Genomic DNA, 21,263 nt, shown 5'->3' on the forward strand with positions numbered 1-21,263 from the left:
TGTACGAATTATAAAATTAACATGTCTGTACTTAATTTAATTGATATTGAGATTGCAAATAGGTATATAGTAAAAAGACTATTTAAATTACAATAATGTCATGCTTTCTAATTCTACTATTATCAGTAGATGACCTAAGGCAGTAAAAGTATACCTGAGCATAAATCCAGCAGGATTGTGACTTTTGACTTGTATAACCTAAATGAATTGCCTTGCCACTAATTCAATCATACATTATTGTTGAAGTACTATGTCTGTTGTCTTTTAAGTAAAAATAAAGCCAATAGTGATACATTAATGGAGTTTAGAAAAAAATATATAATCACATTTAATTTCTAATTGTGGGATTAAAAGAAAAAGATAAATTCAATTTTGGTCTTAAAAATCATTAGATTGTTTTTTTCTAATTTTACTTGTCTCACAGATTTCAAATAAAAAGAGAAAATGAAAGTAAAAATATTTTCTTTACTTTTAAGGGAAACATGGAAACTTTTTATGAAGTAAGAATTCATACATGCAAATAAACACAAATAAATGTTTGTTATGCTAAGCATATATAAAGTTGTGTTTATGAAATGCAGTGGTTACAACTAGGACATACAGTCATTATCTGGTATGCCAACGTGATGAGTAAGAACTGTGGTTCTACTTGTTTTCATGAAATTATCATTAATCCTGTTCTAACAAATGTTGTGAGGAATTATTCCCATGAAATGCTGGGTTGAAAATCAAGTTCTAAAATTCTTTAGAAAAGTAAAATTAATTGGAGTTATTAGACCCTCTGTAAAAGTGTAACATGAAAAAATGTAAAATCAAATAGTGGTTTTGGGTTAAAATAAACTTGAACAAACTTCACCTTTGAAAAATCTGTTCTGAACTATGATCTTCTATTTTATTACAAGCTCAGTAACTTCATACTCTTGCCTGAGAGCCTTATTTGGTTATCATTTTCACTGTTGTAAATTAATTTTCAAATAATTTAATTATGTTATATGGTCATATAATATACCTTGATCAAAGTCATATACAATGTGAAATTTTTCTTAACGCTAAAATTGTCCTTGAGGTCTGTGACATAGACAGTCTTTATTAGTGAAATTATATATTATAAACTACTTTCTCTGAAAGAACATAGTCTCTGAAAAAATATGTATACAGAAAGCATCTATACATAAAAGTATACTGAACTGAGAGAAAAAACTTGCTCAAAATTTTGAATTTTTTTCAAAATTTAAGAACATAGACTGATATTAAATATTTATTTGAATCACCTTTTCCAAAATAACTACAAATTCATGTCTGTTTCATGAGTTTGCATAGCTATAAATTGAATCGTTTATTTATTTTTAAAAATCTATCTTAATACCTGCTAGAAAAAAATGCTTACTATGTTGAATTTCTTAATATCCCCATTTATTACATCAAACTAAAGTAACTGAAGAAGAAAAAGTGGTTAATCTTTAAAACAGAAAAATAATTACTTGGTTTAACACAAAGGATTCACCTTTCTTTGATTTTATTTTTTATTTTATTTTTTAATTAATTTATTTTTATGGTGATGTTGATTAATGAAATCCAATAAGTTTCAGCTGTACACTTTAATAGTAAGGCATATATATAATTTACACTGTGTGTTCACTTCCCATAGTTAGATTTCTTTCTATCACCACATATTTGACCCCTTTTACCCCATTTATCTTCCCCTCCCCCCTCCTCCCTACTCTCTGGTAACCACTAGTTTATTGTTCATATCCATGAGTCTCTCTTTGTTTGTCCTGTTCATTTGTTGCTTTTAGGTTTAAATCCCACATATAAGTGATATTATGTGATTTTCAACTTTTTCTGTCTGGTTTATCTCACTTAGCATGATTATCTCGAGGTCCATCTATGTTGTCGCAAATGGCAGTATTTCCTCTATTCTTATGACTGAGTAATATTCCATTGTATATATGTACCACTGCTTCTTTATCCAATCATCTGTCGTAGGACATCTCTGTTGCTTCCATGTCCCAGTCTCTGTGAATAATGCTGCTATGAACATCTTTTCGTATATGGGTTTTCAAGTCTTTGGGGTAAATACCCAGTAGAGGGATTGTTGGATCATGTGGTAGATCAATTCTTAGTTTTTTGAAGAACCTCCATATTGTTTCCCATAATGGCTGTACCAATTTGTCTTTGATTTTAAAATAATATTCTGACATTTTACTTCATCTGCTATTTCATTGTTTATTCATAAGGTGCATAGTAGGTTGCTATCATCAATAACACCATGGGCTAATGAATGTCGGAGCGAATTCTAATGTTTGATGAATTTATGCACATTTTCTAGCTTCATCGAGAGCTATAGACACTTTAAGGTATCAGCTGAGACCAAATTTATTGAATCCAACTAGAAAGATGAGATGAGAAATATTTTTCTTTACAAAAATCTGTATTATAGAACCTAATTAAGATGATCTAACATTTCAGATGGAGGGATTTAAAACTGCATGCAGACTCTAAGATGATGTGTTTGTTGAAGAAGGCACTTTTATAGTTCAGTGAATGAAAAAAAAAATGAATAAAGTTTATTAAAGTGAATTTGATAGTCGATATAAAAATTACTGGGAAAGTAATTGGAAAACTGAATCCTTACCGACACTCACTATAAAGAGAATAAAATTTGGCATGCATGAAATGAGATGGTACTTTACTCATAATTTATCACTCAAAGTGAGTCTGTTTCAGTCCATTTAATTTCACTTTATTGGTTCTTCCTCTTTCTCCTTTGCACTCTAATGTTGAAGCCACAGGCATGCTCACTTTTTGCTTTATTCCTTGCCTCTCCTTTCAGTTACCTGCATGCTGAATCAGTCCACTATTACCATCACTTTTTATGAAGTTAAAAAGTTTGTTTCCTGATTATAAAAGTTAGACGTATTCATTTTGCAGCAAAAGGCAAAAAGGAGAAAGTTATTGTCTGTCATTGCATTCCAAAGAGAGATAATCATTGTTGATATATATACATATATATATTATTTTTCCTTCTAGTAATATTTGATGCACATATATTTACAAACTTGAGCTTATACTGTGTATATAGTCTCAAGTCCTAATGACTTCATTTCACATTATATTATAAACATTAACCATCACATAATTAAAAAAATAAATATTTTAATTTTGGCATTCTATTCTGTTGTATCAATACTTTTAAATCTATTTTACCAGTCATCTATTTAAGTTGTTTCCTTTCTTGTGTTATTAAAAAATAACATTGCAGTGCACAGCAATGAACACAATTTTTTGTACACATCTGATTGTTTACCTAAAAATAGATTCTTAGAAGGAGATTGCTGGCTAAAATTTTTTTAAGGCTCTTGATATTTTGCTAGATTACTTTCCAGAAAAGGGGTAGCAGCTTTCACACTCTTTAGCAAAATTTAAAGCTTCCATTATCTTTTTCATAAAAGTAATTTAGTTCTTGATATTGGGTCGAACTTAATACATAGCAGAATAATATTAATGCTAGTTTTGAGGAATTACATGAAATGCCCTTCTTTCTTACCTTACATCAGATTAATACTCCTGTTCAAGCTCTCAGAAGGAAACACAAGAAACCTTTGGGGCCATTAAGGAGAATATTCTCTCTTGCATGCACTTATTTGAGGAGTAGCTAAATTCAGAAACTCTTATGTGAATCTGTGGGAGGATTTCCAAATCTACATGTTTTTGCTTACTGTCACAGTGTTTAATTTCATGACACTAACCTGAATTATCTCCATTTCTTTAATGTGTAATTCATATTTTGTCTTTTTTAAATCTAATCTTCTTTTACTAATACTTGGCCTTTTGTAGCCTGGTCACAGCACTTAATTATAGATGATTTAGTATGTGTGTCGCTTTTATGTTTACATTTCTCATCAAGATTAGATATCACTGCAGAGCAGAAAGCATATTTATATTTTTGTATGTTGTGTGGAATTCAAAGAGTCAACCTAAAATGTTAGTTAAGGCCAATTTCAAGTAGGCTTATGACTTACATTTAAAGTAAGAAAAGTAGACATGTATACAAAGTACAACTATATATGCCAGTTTCCAAATTTTATTCTGGAAATTTTGATAAATGTTTATCTGAAAAGAGGGTTATTCACAACTTGAGAAATACTCATGTTTCATGGATCAGGGTTTGGGAAATGCTGATGCCTACTATTTCCTATAAGATAACCCTGAATACTGATTACTAGCAGTCTCTTTTCTTACTGGCTTTCTATTTTATGTTGAAATAATTGTAAGACACTCTGTGCTAATTCCTACTTCCTTATTTCATCATAGATTTAGAGATACAAAAATAACTAGATACTTTATGTTTTTAAATATATGAGGATAATTTATTAGCTGAGCTAAGAGAAATTAGGAGAAAAACTCAGATCATGCACCCAGGAATAAATTCTAAAACCATTAGCTCATGCATGATAAAAATGTTTACTCTTTTTATGTATGATAATCCACATAATTTTATGCCTCTCCAACTATTCCTTTTCAGTAATGTTACCTGGAGATGTCTACATTACATAAATTTCATGAAATTTTACAAATGAAAATATACCCTAATAAAGGCATTATTTTTCAGTATGAAAAGTCTCTTCAGTACCAGAATTTAGTGCCTTTTAGGTCTTTTAAGCATATGTACAGAGAAGCTCTGGATGAATTCCCCGTCAGGACACACATTTCCAGATTTCCTTAAATCTCTATATTCTTCTTTTTGATAAAATAGCATCCTCAGGTCTTCTTCATCATTCAGTCTAATATGCTAATAGTAATAATAACAACAGTTAAAATTAATAGAGTCTTAATATTTACCCAGAAATATTTTAAACACTTGCATGTATTAATATATGTAGTCCTCAAAACAACCCCATAGCTTTACACTATGATTATCTCAATTTAATGAAAAATAAAACCTGATACACAAAGAGAATATTTGGTCAAAATTAAACAACTAATAACTGGCAAAGCTAGAATTCCAATGCAGCTAGTTTGAGTTCAGAATCTATGCTTTTACCTATTAGGACTCTAGAACCCACCAGTAATTTTTTTAAATTAATTTTTTAAATTAATTAATTTAATTTTTTATGGTGACATTGGTTAACAAAATCCAAAAAGTTTTGGCTATACACTTTCAGAGTAAGGCATATATATATTTAGACTGTGTGTTCACCTCCCATAGTTAGATTTCTTTCTGTCACCACATATTTGACTCCCTTTACCCTATCTCCCCTCTGCCCCCACCTCCTATCCTCTGCTAATCACTAGTCTATTGTCCATGTCCATGAATCTCTGTTTGTTTGCACTGTTCATCTGATGCTTTTACGTTTATATCTGACATATAAGTGATGTCATGTGCGGTTCAATTTTTTCTGTCTGGATTATTTCACTTAGCATGATTATCTAGAGGTCCATCCATGTTGTCACAAATGGCAGCATTTCCTCTATTCTTATGACTGAGTAATATTCCATTGTATATATGTACCACCACTGCTTTATTCAATCATCTATCGTAGGAAATCTTGGTTGCATCCATGTCCTGGCAACTGTAAATGCTGCTATGAACATCTTTTTGGATAGGGGTTTTAAAGACTTTGGAGTAAATACCCAGTAGAGAGATTGCTGGATCATATGGTAGATCAACTCCTAGTTTTTTGAGGAATCTACATATTATTTTTTCCATAGTGGCTATACCAATTTGCAGTCCCACCAACAGTGTATGAGGGTTCCTTTTTCTCTGCTTCCTTTCAAACATTCGTTATTACTTGTTCTGTTGATTATAGATATTCTAACAAATGTGAGATGGTATTTCATTGTGGTTTTGATTTGCATTTCCTAATAACTAACGATGTTAAACTTTTTTTTCATGTATTTGTTGGCCAATTGTATGTCCTCAAGTGAGAAGTGTCTGTTCAGGTCCTCTGCCCATTTATTGATTTGTTTGTTTGTTTGTTCATTTTGTTGTTGTTGTTATTGAGCCGTATAAGTTCTTTGCATATTTTGGATATTAGGCCCTTATCAGATGCGTTGCTTGTAAATACATTTTCCTATTCAGATGGCTGTCTCTTTACCTTGTTAACGATTACTTATGGTGTACAGAAGAATTTTAGTTTGCTGTAGTCTCATTTATTTATTTTTGCTTTTACTTCCCTTGCCTTTGAGGTGAAATTCATAAAACCCTCTTTAAGTCCAAGGTCCTAGAGTTTATTTCCTATGTTTTCTTCTTTGCAATTTATTGTTTCAGTACTTATATTCAGGTCCTTAATCCATTTTGAGTTAATTTCGGTGTGTGGTGATACACAACAGTCTTGTTTCATTCTTGTGCAGGTGACTTTCCAGTTTTCCCAGCACCATTTATTGAAGAGGCTTTTCTTTATTCACTGTATTATTGGGGCTTTGTTGAAAATTATTTGCCCATATAAATATGGGATTACTTCTGGACTCTTGATTCTGTTCCCCTGGTCTGTGTGTCTGTTTTTTTGTTTGTTTGTTTGTTTGTTTTGTTTTTTTTTCCAATATCATGCTGTTTTGATTACTGTCACTTTATAGTATAATTTGAAGTTGGGCAGATTGATATCTCCAGCCTCATTCTTTTTTCTCAGGATGCCTTTTTCAATTCGGGGTCTTGAGTGCTTCCATACAAATCTGGTGATTTTTTTGTTCTATTTCTTTTAAAAAAGCTGATGGGATTTTGATGGGGATTGCATTAAATTTATATAATGCTTTAGGTAATATGGTCATTTTAACTATGTTGATACTTCCAATGGAAGAACATGAGATATCTTTCCATTACTTTGTATCTTCTTCGATTTCTTTTAATAGAGTCTTACAGTTTTCATTATATAGTTCCTTCACATGTATCGTTAAATTTTTTCCTAGGTATTTTTTGTTGTTGTTGCAATTGAAAAAGGAATTATTTTTTCCACTTCTTTTTCTGACACTTCATTATTAGGGTATAGGAACACTATGAATTTTTGAACGTTTATTTGTATTCAGAAATTTTGCTATATTTCCTTATTGATGTTCTTGTGGAGTCTTTAGGATTTTCTATATAGAGAATTATGTCATCTGCAAATAGTGATATTTGACTTCTTATTTGGATGTCTTTCATATATTTCTCTTGCCTGATTGCACTCACTAAGACCTCCAAAGTTATATTGAATAACAGTGGCAATAATGGACAGTCTCGCCTTGTTCCTGATCTTGGAAGGTTTTTAGTTTTTCACTATTAAGTATAATGTTGGCTGAGAGTTTTTCATATATGGCCTTTATTATGTTAAGGTACTTTCCTTCTATAGCGATATTGTTAAGTGTTTTGATCATAAATGAATGCTTTATCTTGTTGAAGGCTTTGTCTGCATCTATTGATATGATCATATGATTCTTATTTTTTGTTTTTAATTTGTTTACATAGTGTATCACATTAATCGATTTGTGCATGCTAAACCATGCCTTTGGGATGAAGCTCACTTGACTGTTGTGTATAATCTTTTTGATATGTTACTGTATTCATTTTGCTAGTATCTTATTTGGGATTTTTGCATCTGTGTTCATGAGAGATATCCATTTGTATTTTCCTTGTTTTGTGTTATCTTTACCAGGTTTTTGTACCAGGATATTATTGGCCTCATAAATTGTGTTGAGAAGCATGGCCTCCACTTCGATTTTTTGGAAGACTTTGAGGAGAATAGGTATTAAATCATCTTTGAATATATGGTAGAATTCACTAATGAAGCCACCTCGTGCTGGACTTTTACATTTTGTCAAGTTTTTGATGATTGTATAAATTTCCATACTGCTGATTGGTCTATTTAGATTTTCCAGTTCTTGATTCAGTTTAGGAAGGTTGTATTTCTCTTGGTACTGATCCAATTTTTCTAGGTTATTAAATTTAGTGTTATATACTTCTTCATAGTATTCTTGTATGATCCTTTATATTTCTGCCGTGTCTGTCGTAATTTCTTCTCTTTCATCCTTGATTTTGTTTATTTGTGTCCTTTCTCTTTTTTCTTTAGTGTGTCTAGATAAAGTTTGTCAATTTTAGTAACCTTCTCAAAGAACCAGAGCTTTGATTCATTTATTTTTCTATTATTTTTTGTTGTTGTTTTCAATTTCATTCATTTCTGCTCTAATTTTAATTATTTCTTTCCTTCTGCTAACTTGAGGCTTCATTTGTTCTTCATTTCCTAGTTTTTTTTGTTTGTTTGTTTTTGTTTTCTTTTTTAAGATGAAATATTAGGTTGTTAATTGGTCTTCTTTTTGTTTTTGGAGATAGGCCTGTAATGACATGAACTTTCCACTTATGAATGCTTTTGCCATATCCCAAAAGTTTTGATATGTGGTACTATCATTATCATTATCATTTGTTTCTATGTATCTCTTGATCTCTCTTTTTATTTCTTCTCTGTACCAGTTATTTCTCAATAGCATGTTGTTTAATCTCCATGTATTTGTGGTTGTTCTGGCTTTCTTTATTGAAGTTGATCTCTAGTTTCAAAGCATTATGATTAGAGAAAAGGGTCAGCATGATTACAACCTTTTTTTATTTGTTGAGGCTATCTCTTTGTCCCAGTGTGTGCTCAATCCTTGAGAATGTTTCTAGTGCACTGGAGAAGAATGTATAAGCCGCTGGTTGGGGAAGAACGTTTTTTTAAATTTCAATTATGTCCAGTTGGTTTAATGTGTCATTTAAGGTTATTATTTCCTAATTGCTTTTCTGTTTGGAAGATCTGTTCATATCCAACTGTGAGGTATTTAGGTCCACTATTCCAATAGTGTCTTGGTCTGTTTCTCCCTTTAGTTTCATTAATAATTGCTTTATATATTTCAGGGCTCCCTGATTGGGAGCATAGATATTAATAAGTGTTATATCTTCTTGGTGTATGATTCCCTTTATCATTACGAAGTGTCTCCCAGTATCTTTCTTTATCTTTTTTTTTTTATTTTGAATTCTATTTTGTCCGATATTAGTACTGCTACTCCTGTATGCCATTTGCTCGGAATTTCATTTTCCACACTTTCACTTTAAGTCTATATTTGTCTCTGAAGCTGAGAAGTGTCTCCTGGAGGCAGCATATGGTTGGATTCTGTTTTTTGATCCATTCTGAGACTGTGCCTTTTTATTGGTATGCTCAATTCATTTACATTTAGGGTGATTATTGAAATATAAGGTCTTCTTCTATCTATTTTACCTTTTGCTTTCTGGCAGCTTGGTTTTCCCAATGCTTCCTTGTCCTTGTGTTTCTGTTTTCTTTAGTTTTGATGGCTTTTGAATGTTTTCCCTCTGGTTCTTCTTATTTTTATGTTATATATTTCAATTCTGAATCTTTGATGTGTGGTTACCATTAAAAATATGTAAAGGATAGTTTTATATATATATATATATATATATATATATATATATATATATATATATATATATATATACACACACACACACATACACACACACATGTATATATATACATATATGTATATATACACACACACAGTCGTCCATTTTCTTCTGTGCGTGCATTATCTCCATTCTCCTTTGTGAATTTGCATCTTTGAATCCTACCCTTTTCAGTCATTGCTGTCTCAATTTGTCCTTATGTAAGATGAACTTTCATTACTTTCTTGCTATAGCAATTCTCTTCTTATTATTTAAGCTTATAATGCCCTGTTCTTGGTAAGGGTTGCACTCCTCTGTTTCTACTTGCATAATAGTCACTTCACTCCTAATTATGAACTTTTTGTCTTTTTTTGTTGCAAGCTGACTCCTTTCTCAGTATTTCATTTCCTCTGTAGTGCAGGTCTTAATGGAGTAATTTCAATTTTGTATGTTCAGTAAAGGTTCTTATTTTACCCTTCATATCTAAAGGAGAGCTTCACTGGATGCATTATTCTTGGCTGGTAATTCCTTTCACTTAATAGTATAAATATTTGATTCCACTCCTTTCTGACTTATAAGGTTTGTGCCGATAAGTCTGACAATAATGTAATGGGTTTTCCTTTATAAGTTACTATTTTCTTCTCCCTGGCTGCTCTGAGAATTCTGTCTTTGTCATAGATTTTTGATAATTTTAATACAGTGTGTCTTGGTAAAGGCCTTTTTTGGTTGAGATAATTGGGTGTTCTGTTGTCTTCCTGAATTCCAAGCTCCAAATCACTCCTTAGATTTGGGAAATTCTTGTTTGACATTTTTGTCTGAAAATGCTTTCTAGTCCCTGCTCTTTTCCCTCTCTTCGATAATGCCCATTATTCTTATGTTTCCTCTCCTCATGGTATCAGCTAGTTCTTGGATTTCTCTCATTATTTTTTATTCTTGGTTTTTCTCTTCTTCCTTCTGATTTATTTGTAGATTTCTGTCTTTGATATCACTGATTCTTTCCTCCATTTGGTCAACTCCATTTCTCAAGCTTGCTATTTCATTTTTCAACTCTTGTAGTGTTGTTGTTGTTGTTGTTTTATTTTTGTTTGTTTGTTTCTTTGTTTGTTTTTTATCTCCAGAAGATCTATTCTGTTCTTATCGAGGTTTTCAGTCTCCTTGCTTTGCTTCTCTAGGTGTTTTTCAATTCCTGAAATTGTTGGTATGACTCATTTTGGAACTCACTGAGTTTTTTTCAGAAGTACCATCCTGAATTCTCTGCCATTTAAGTCATATATTTTTATGTCTGTAAGCTTATTTTCTGGATATTTCTCTTTCTTTCTTAGCTTCCTTGTCATCTTGGTTCTTAATGGTGTTTATTGAACTATTTCTCTGTCTGAGCATTAATGGAAGTGTGTTCTGCTTTCTTTCCAAGAAGATTTATTATATTAAGGTCTCTCTTGAACCTGTTGCAAGGAATGCAGTTTTCTTCTGATTTTTAGTAAGTGATGTCTAATTCTCTTGAATCCCTGCTTATTATAATTTCTTAATAATGCTTTTTGTTACCTTGTAGATATTCAATCACTTCCACTACCCTTAGTATCAGTCCCTGTCAGTGTTAGTGACAGTTTTGGTTTCATTTGTTCAGAATCCCCTGGGGCTTTGTGATGTCTCAGAGTATATGGGGGGAAGGGCCCTCTGGGTTGAGGGATTGGGGCTGTGGCTCAGCCTCATGTTTTGCAGCTGCGGCTGGTAATAATGAACTGTTGTTTCTCTGCTCTCCCTGCTTCTCTGCTGTTCACGCTTCTCTGCTGTTCACGCTTCTCTGCCGTTTGTACTCCTCTGCTTTCTGCTCTCATGTTGGGGCACCTTCGCTAGCCGCACAGAGCTCACAGCTGTCCAGCAGGGCTGTTTAGGAACTGACCACACTTTCTCCCTTTCCCCTCCTCTTACAGAGAGATCAGGCTCAAGGGGCAGCTTGTTTCTCCCAGTCTACTGCCTGACTACTGGAGTTCTGAGATGTGGTAGCTCTTATGCACAGATCCCTCACTCAGACATGCTTCTGTGCAGGTTGATTGTTATTGAGTTTTAGATGTTTGGCTTATTGTTGTTTCAAGGGGAGGTATCTGGGGACATCTCTCACTCCACCATGTTTCTGATGTCACTCTTTTTCTGTTTTTGTTATCTCATATTATCACTATATATTCTGAACATTAATTTCTAAATTACTGGAGCTGTTATCTTCTTTTTTGAGAGTGTTTTATTTTTATCATTTATCATTATGTAATATTTAATCTTATAATACCCTGTCTTAGTAAAGGTTGCATATTGCTGCTCCTGCCTGCCTGTTAGTCATCTTACTTATAGTTATTTATTTTTTTTTTTGTCCTTTTGTTTCAGATAGAATTACCCCCTTCATTATTTCCTTTACTGTGAATCTTGTGGTGGAAAATTCCTTCACCTTTCGTATGTCTGGAAACGTGTTTATTTCTCCTTTTTATCTAAAGGAGAGCTTTGCTGGATATATTAATTTTGGCTGGTAATTTCTTGTTTTGTTTTGTTTTTCAATAATAATTTGAATATTTGGTTCCACTCTCTCATTGTTTTTAAGTTCTGTGCTGAGAAGGTCAATGATAGTCTAATGGGTTTTTCTTTATAAGATACTGTCTTCTTTTCCCTGGCTCCCTTGAGAATACTTTCTTTGTCATTAATTTTTAAAAATTTTAATATATGTTGGCGAAGTACTTTTTGAGTTGAGATAACTGGGTGTTCTATTTGCTTCTTGGATTCGAAGATCCAGTTATTTTCATAGGTTTGGGCAATTCTCACCGACTATTTAAATGTGCTCTTGGTTTCCTGCTCTCTCTCTCTTCTCCTTCTGGTATACCCGTTAATCTTATGATTTTTTTTTTTCTCATGGTGTCAGAGAGTTCTTAGAGTTCTTATAGAGAATGTTTTTCATTCTCAAGTCTCTTTCTTCTTCTTTTCATGTCATTTCCAGATTTCTGTCTTTGATATCGCTAATTACTTTTTTCCATCTGGTCAGCTCTATTTCCTAAGGTTACTATTTCATTTTTTTTTAATCTCTTTTAAAATATTCTTCATCTCTAGAATTGCTTTTGGTTCTTTTTTAGGGTTTCAATGTCCTTGGTAAAACATTTGTTTTGTTCATTTATTTTTATTTTCTGATTTCTTGGAATTTTCAGTCAGAATTTACTTGCATCTCATTGATTTTGTTTTCAAAGAACAACCCTGAATTTTCAGTCATTTAAATAATATATTTTCATGTCTTTAAGCTTATTTTCTGGAGATTTTTCACTTTCTTTCTGAGGTTCCTTTTCACCTTGGTTGTTCATAGTATTTCATGGCCTTGGAATTAATGGGAGTATACACTGCTTAAAAAAAAAAAATAGAAAATTTATTATGTAGCGATCTCTCTTTAGTAGGTTGATAAGTTTTTCTTTTGATTTCCAGTAAATGATGTTAAAGCTTCTTATGTCTCTGCTTCGAAGCTAAAAATGTCGTTTTCTCTCTAGTATGTGACTGTGTAATTCCTCTGTGATCAGGTCCCTTGTTCCCAGGCCTCTATCCCCATGAAATGGTGTGATTGGTGATGAGGGTCTAGTCTCTGAAGAGGTCCTGAAATCCTGTTACTGTTCCAACAGTCAGATGCAATGTTCTGCAGCTCCTTCTGATTCAGCCTGACTAGATATGGGTAGAGTTGATTGGGAGAGGCCCGTGGTGTGTATGGCTGTTTCTCTCCCGGGTTTCAGTTGTCTTGCTTTGATATCACTGTCCATATCTCTGGTATTGGTTGTAGTGTATGTTTCACACTAAAGTGTGTGTTTGTACTGGTTGCACAAATATCCTGGGTCTCGGTGGTGTTAACTCTGAGCGAATATGGGGCTGGAGGGCACGCTCTGAATTGGTTTTCGAAGAGGAGAGGTGTGCAACCAGACTTTGTGACTCAGCCTCCTGGTTTGCAATGGCAGTTGCTAAGCCACACCTGTCACTCCTCTGTACGTAGTCTCTGCCCTGCTCCCTTTATTGGCCCTTGGCTCAGCTGCATTGAATATGCTGATCACACAGGTTGCAGTGCTCCTAGCTTCAAAGGGCCAAGGCCTGGCCTTGAAATTTGTGCCCCCCTTCCTCCTCCTGCAGGGAGCCTAGGCTGCATTTCACAACTTGTCTGTTCCTCACTCATAATTTGACCCTCAGCCTCCCAAGGATTTGCCCTCCTTTGGATGCTCTGATGTGCAGATCCCTCCGAAGTGCTTGAGTGTAGGTTGAGTGTTATTTGTTGGGTTTTAGATGATAAGGTCATGGTTATTTCGAGGGGAGAGATGTGGGAAGATTCCTCATGCCGCCATGCTTCTGACATAACTCTTACCCTATGTCTTTTGATTGGAGTATTTAATCCACTTAAATTTAAATTAATTATTGATATGTACGTAGTTATTCCCATTTTATTATATATATTTATGTTCTTTTTTTCCACTTCTTTTTCAAGAATTCTCTTTAACATTTCTTGTAATACTGATTCGGTGGTCACAAACTCCTTTACCTTTTCTTGTCTGGGAAAGTCTTTACCTTTCCTTCCATTTTAAATGATAGGCTTGTTAGATAGTGCAGTCCTGGTTGTAGGTTCTTGCTTTTCATCGCTTTAAATATCTCATGCCAATCCCTTCTGGCCTACAAGATTTCTGTTGAGAAATTAACTGGTAGTCATTTGGGAGCTCCCTGTAGGTAATTAACCACTTTGTCTTGCTGCTTTTTGAATTCTCTCCCTCTCTCTCTCTTTTATTTTTTTTTTTTTAACCTTTGACATTTTAATTATGATGTTTCTTGTTATGGGTCTTTTTGTATTCATCTTGTTTGGGACTCTGTGTTTTCTGAGGTTGTATGTCTATTTCCTTCACCAGGTTAGGGAAATTTTCACTCCTTATTTTTTCAAATAGGTTCTCAATCCCTTGGTCTCTCTTTCTTCTTCTGGTAGCCCCCTGTGTTGCAAATGTTACAAATGTTGATACTTTTATAGAGGTCCCTTAAACTATATTCACATTTTAAATTATTTTTTCTTGTTTTCTACTGCTTTCTCTTTCAAAACACGGATTTTTTTCTTATGTTTCATCTAATCAGCTGTTGATTCTTTCTAGTATATATATATATATTGCTTCATTTATTAAATTCTTCATTTCTGACTTATTTTTTTGTTTGTTTTTTATGTCCTTTTCTTATGCTTACTATCTTGTTGTTGATATCCTCACTAAGTTCCTTGAACATTTTTATAACCAGCATTTTAAACTTTATATTTGGTAGGTTGTTATCTTTCATTTTGTTTTGTTCTTATTCTGAAATTGTCTCCTGTTCTTTTATTTGGACATGTCGTTTCCTCATTTTGGCTGCCTTTCTACATTTGTCTCTATGTATTAGGTAGATCTGCTACATCTTCCAGTGTTAGATGGGTGGACTTACATAGTAGGTACCCCATAGAGCCCAGTGGCACAATTACCCTCATCACCTGAGCTTGGTGCTTTGTGAGTGTCCCTCATGTGGGTTGTGTGTGCCTTCCTCTTGTAGTTGAATGCTATTGACACACCAGTGGCTAGAATTGACCCTCAGGCCGACTGGCTGTAAGGACTGGTCACTGCCACAGCTTATGAGCTTCTGTGTGGGCATTGACCCCACAGAGCAATATTCTCCCCAGCTGCCTCCGATGCCTGCCACACCTCCTTTGGTGTGTGTTTCTCATGGGCCTAATCATGTGGTGCTCTGCTGTGGTCTCAAGCTGGCCTTCCAGTGTGTTGGCACTGGTGTCTCTTGAGAGGAAGGGCTCCTGTACAAGCCAAAATCAGCTGCTGCTTGTGACAAGCACAGAGCTTTTTGGTAAGAGCTACAAAGTGATCTGTGGTTGATAGCTGCCTATGCTGGACCTGGAGGTGTGTTGGAGAGGCTAAGCTCTGAACTGAGGCTAGCTGCCACCAGTACCAAGCCTGAAGAAGCTCAACAAAATGTCTATGGCACCCTGGGACTTACTGTAGCCTGCAAGCTGCTTGTAAGGCTTAGTTGTTAAAAAAAAAAAAAGGCTCCTGCAATACATAAATTGGCAGAGGCAAGGTCTCAGGAAGTCATTAAGGTGTGTCAAGTGATGTTAATGTTAAGGTATATTAATGCTGATTAAATTTTGGTGTCAGTGCTGAGCCAAGGGCAATTCTGTAGAAGGCTCAGAGCACACTGAGACCACCCACCATCTGCCAGGGGCTCGTGGATCCCCAAGAGTTGTTTAAGAAAAATTGCAGTGCAGGCTGGGGCTGGCTGCCTGCCACAAAAATTCCTCAGGAAGGTGCATGAGCCTAGGCCTACTGCTTGCTGTTAAAAGAATCTCCTGTGGTGCAAGAGTTGGGTGGGGCAGGGTCCCAGGATGTCACCACAGTGAAGCAAGCAGATTTTACCAGGCCAATGCTTATTTATTTGATAATTTCTAATTGTCTTCTTACCATAGGAAACCATCTTCCTTACAGATATTACTTCAAATAAAATGTGGAGTTTTACTTTTAGCAATGCACCTAAAATAAGCAATTTTAACTTCTCCAACAAAAACTTACAGTATGCAAGTCACTTACTTTTTACTTTCCAATGATATGTGGTGATCTAGCAAGGAAATACACGTGCTTATTTTTCTCTCTAAAGAGTTTTTTTTTTGTATTGGCCATAATGACCTACATTATTCTTGCCTCTCCTAATTTTACCTAAACACTCATTCATTTCACTGGCAAATACTTTCCATCTCCTCTTTCTCTATATACTCATTCTCTATTAGTTCCAGCTGACTACCTTCTACCCCCAAAACATTAAAAAAGTACTAGTGGTTCTGCTAAATCCTGTAAATGTTTTTTTTGTATTTCTTATTGTTTTTAACTACTCCAAATTTTCCCAGTAGCACACACATTTCTTGACTTTGACAGGATTTTATTTTCCTTATATTCTTGTTTCTCTTGCCACTCCATCTTTATAGCCTTTGTTTACATCTTCTCATTGTACCACCTAATTGAGTATGGAATTAAACTCTATACCTAACCCACTGTTCATGCTTTCTTATGTCTTCACTATTGCATCATGAAAATGACTCCCAAATCAACATATGTATGAACTCTTATATGCTTAGCAGTGCTGTACAAGACATATCCAACCGATTATCATGCTGACATTTCAAATTCAAAATGTCTGAAACTGAAATCAACTTCCCCTTCACATCAGCTTCTACTTTCTATCTATTCTATACCCGTCACTCTTTCAATCTTACAGGTCAGGGAACTGAAGGTATTTTAACCCATTCATTTCCTTTTCTTCTATGTATAATTTCTCACTGAGTTCTCTATTTTTTTTTCTTTCAAATCTGTCAGATTTTTTTTCTTCTCCATTATTTCTGCTACCCACTCTAGTGCTCATCATTTGCAGAGTCATCTTTGGATTAGTATAATAACCTCCTTATTGTCTTTCTGCCACAAGTCAGTCACCATCTATCTTGTATTCTTTCTTGCCAAATTGCTTTTCCCAAAGAATTATTTTTGTGCTTGATATGCCTGTTATTTTTGTCTATTATGCAAGAACCCTAATGTGAGATTTAATATATTTTTCTTCTTTTAAAAAATTTTCCACATTTTTCTCAAGTTGGACCATGAGAAAAATGATCTAAATAATTGAATGTCTTAATTACTTGTATTCCAATTTATTATTTTGATGCTCTAGATTTTGTACTCTCTACTACTCTAATTCCATCATTTTTATTGTTCACATCAAAGCATTACCAGCTATAAAAAAAATAGGCCCAAAAATAATCTCACTTCATTCTACTTTTGTTCTTAGATGAGCTCCAGAGACTTAGAAGGTACTAAATAGCAGAATATTATTAGCTTACCAGCAGAGGAAGATGAACAACTTCATGCTCACTCTATTGTCAAAGAATAAGAACTTTAGTGCTCACTAAGTGGTAAATAAATTTTGACAGTTGTCTACTTACATTCACTTATAGCATTAGTTGACCCTAGCACTGTCTTGTATCTATCTAGTACTATAGAATTTAATTTGAGTAAATCCAATTATATTCTGGTAATGAGACTACAAAATTTTTATGTACCCTTTAATAAGCAGTAAAATATGCTCCAAAACAAACTGAACAAGTCTTTCTGTCCCAGAGTTCTTTGGGGATTAATTCAGTTAAGTGACTGATGTAGAAAATAAGTCCAGATGTGCATTATTCAACTGATTTCCAGGAACCTCTGAAGCAAGCAGAATGTTGAGGATAGAGTAGAAAATATTTCTGATCACCTGAGAGAGCTATATAAAATAAGGAAGTTCCATCCATGACTGAAACACAGTTTGGGATATAGCACGCTTGTTTGTGAGGGCATGGGATCAGATGGCAAACATTTGAGTGTTTTTGAGTATGCCTAGTTGGAGTATGGCACTAATATAAGTGGATTGTATGATTTCTTACCATTTTGATTTGTCATCAAGACCCAGATAAACATTTCTGTTTTATTTAATCTTTTCTGTGCAAAGTGAAATGCTAATAGATTAGTCATAAGGCAAGATAGGAAAAAAAAATGGAATTTAGTTCTTTTAGTTAAATTATACTTTAGTTTATAGGGAGATATCACCAAAAAATAATTTCTTGAAGACATTTAAATATGTATGATGTAGGGGTATTAGCTAGGGATTGAATTACTCTATGAAATAATTTAAATATATGTTTTGTTTTTTGGCGTATAATGATATCATTTAAAATTTTTTGTACACTTGAGTTATTGCTCATTTTATGCCTAAGTACCCTGGGTTTTAACAGCTTTGCTAGAGTTAATAAAATCATTTTAATTTTCTATTATGTAATCCAATTTAAGAGAGTTTTTAAGGAAATAACCCAAGTTAATTCACCTAACAATCATTTCTACATTTTCTTTACTATATATGTGGCAGTTAATAACAATGTGTGTGAATGTGTGTATATTCTGTAAGACAAGGAGTATTCAAATAACAATATAAAAATGATTGAATTAGTGTTCCCTTCAGCAGCACATACACTAAAACTGGAATGATACAGAGGAGATTCGCATGGCCTCTGTGCAAGGATGACACGCAAATTTGATAAGCATTCCATATTTTGTGCCATGCCCAAGCCTCTTCACACCTGGTGCTGATTAACTCAGAAGAAACACATCAAAGCAATGGCCCACCATTGCAAAAGTGGGACTTTTCATAAAAATATTAATATAAGGCAATCTGAAATTAGTTACACCTAGATATTTATGAGCAAATATGTCGACTCATAAAACTTAAAAAAAAAAGGTCGAATTAGCTATTTGAACATGAGTATTGTTATGCACTTACTCTACTCCTTTTAGATACTTTTTGATAGAATAAAGTAGCATTGGCTGCTAAAATACATTAAGTATTTGAAATGCAATCTGAAAAAATCATGAATATGTTACATATGAATGTAACATTTATATTTATCATAATTTTCCACTTAAAAGGTCAAATTGTTATATTTTGCAATATTATAAAGCCATTGTTTTATACAGTATGATGTGTGAGAACTTTGCCAGAGTAATTAGAATAAGATAGTGAAATTATTTTTGCTGTTCTATATTTAATGATATACATTTAAGTTGCTATTTTATTTCACCATATTAATGTTAATTGTGAGCTAGTATGTTGTAATATAAGTCAAAATGAGGCAGAAAAAACTGAAACAATACTATATACAATTGGTTAGTTGAACACAGCAATTGCTGAAATAGATGAGAAATAATTTGTAAAGTTAGTTTGTCATTGAGATTTTTGCTAATGTATAATTGAGAGAGAAGGGGGCAGCATTTTACAATCTTGTTTCAGATTTCCCCATTTACTTTATCTTTTGAAACTTCAGTTGAGTAATTTTTCAGAATTACTTCTGCTTCACAAAGCAGAAGCACTGTTTTCTTCAAATCATCACATTGTAAGGTGTATAAATGTTGAATCACTATGTTGTACATCTGAGACTAATATAATATTGTATGCCAATTATACTTAAATAAAATATTTTTTTATATTTAAAAAATTTTGTTATGGTGATGTTGGTTAACAAAATCCAGTAAGTTTAAGGTGTACCTGTTGAATTGTTTGTGTGTATATATACACACACATTGCATTGTGTGTTCACCCCCCATAGTTAGATTTCTTTCTGTCACCACATATTTGACCCATTTTACCCCATCTAGCTCCTCCCCAGCCACTGCACCTTCTGGTAACCAATAATCTAGTAGGAACTGGCAATAAAGCGAGCGACAGCAAGTGTCGTTGCTCTTTTGATTGGGGGTTTTCTTTCAAGATTGGACTGTAGTAAAGTCTTTGGTTATACGTTTCTTGATTCAAACAAGTCATTATTTGCAACAATGCATTGTTAACATTCAAAGTAATTAACAAGCAGTAAAACCAGATCACCAACTACTTGGAACAGATGCTGTAAACAACTTATGTTGGTACCAGTGTGTTCTAAGAGATTATCACTGCTGCGCTCTATTAAAAATCATTGTGGAGGCAGTCCAATGACAACACATTAAACCTTTCCCATTATAGTCTTTACCTTTGACACATTCTTCATCCGCTTCCATTCTTAATGGCTTATTTCCTTCCGACATCCTGGTACTCTTCTTATTCATATCACAAATGTTTTGCCTTAGTCCAAATAGAGCAGAGACATCTTTGATTATTTTTGTCTCCTTATCTTAGTTACTTAAAATACTCTTTATATATAAGAGGATAGAGTAAAAATAAGATGAAAAACAAAAAGAGGATATAATTTAGGAATATATTGGTTATGAGAAACAGAATGCCCATTTATAATGGCTTAAATAAGAGGTATTTTTTCCCAATAATAAGAATTCAAAGAGTAAGATTCTGGTACTTGTTTAGTATCTTAATGAGGTTAGGGTTTTGGATAGTTCTCTCTGTATTCCTCTTGGCTTCTCTCTTATAGCCATAATATGGTCACAATGGCTATATCAATTACATTCTCTAAACTGTACTGAAAATCAGGAAAGAGAGAGTGACATAAAACAAAATTTATTTCCCCATTCTCATCTTATACTAGGGAGAAAATGATTTGTCAAAACCGTTCAGCAAAATTCTTATATTTTATTGGTCAGAACTGGATCACATGGCCATCACTAATCTATGAATGTCATCATTTTCCCTGATATCAAGGAATTTCTACCTGATACTTTGGGGAAGAAAAATGGGTAAATGCCTCTTGGGTAGACAGCCAACAGTGTCCGACACAGAAAGTATGGGAGGATGTAAACACACTACCACATAATTTTATCCACTCGCTTTAATATTTCTTTTCTATTCTTAAAAATTTTTCAAAGCCTCTGAGTCAATATGTATAGTCAAAAATAGGTGGTTAAGGGAATGTTTGTTAAATACGTCTAAGTTCATGAATTTGTCAATCTACTTCAGATTTCTTTCTAGTGATTGTCTTCTAAGTTCTTAGCATTTGTTCACAACTTGATTTGTCAAGAATCAAAATTTAGATGTTGTTATGGTAATAATGAAGGTAACTAGACATATTTATGGTTTCTTTGGTATTATCTCTATGAGTGAAGTCTTTTAAAAATATTTTGATTCAAATGTAGGTTCTAGAGACTTTTTCCCAAAAGAAATTATATATATATATATATATATATATATATATATATATATATATATATAATATATATTATAATTTCATACACACACACACACACACACACACACACACACACGAGGCAACCTTTGTTAACTCTTACAGATTGCAAGGACCTTGTCAGTTTACAATCTCTTATTTTTTATTTATTTTTATTTTTTA

General features: G+C 33.4%; 1 non-coding gene across 1 annotated transcript; it reads left to right on the top strand.

The window, feature by feature from the left end:
- Positions 1–18,432: 18,432 nt before the first annotated feature.
- LOC120608424 (U6 spliceosomal RNA) lies at positions 18,433–18,539 on the top strand. The gene has a single exon (XR_005654386.1). It is a non-coding gene; the product is annotated as a U6 spliceosomal RNA (small nuclear RNA).
- Positions 18,540–21,263: the final 2,724 nt, after the last annotated feature.

Source organism: Pteropus medius, unplaced genomic scaffold, assembly GCF_902729225.1.
Source record: "Pteropus medius unplaced genomic scaffold, Ma_sr-lr_union100, whole genome shotgun sequence".
In the NCBI taxonomy this organism is placed as follows: Eukaryota; Metazoa; Chordata; class Mammalia; order Chiroptera; family Pteropodidae; genus Pteropus; species Pteropus medius.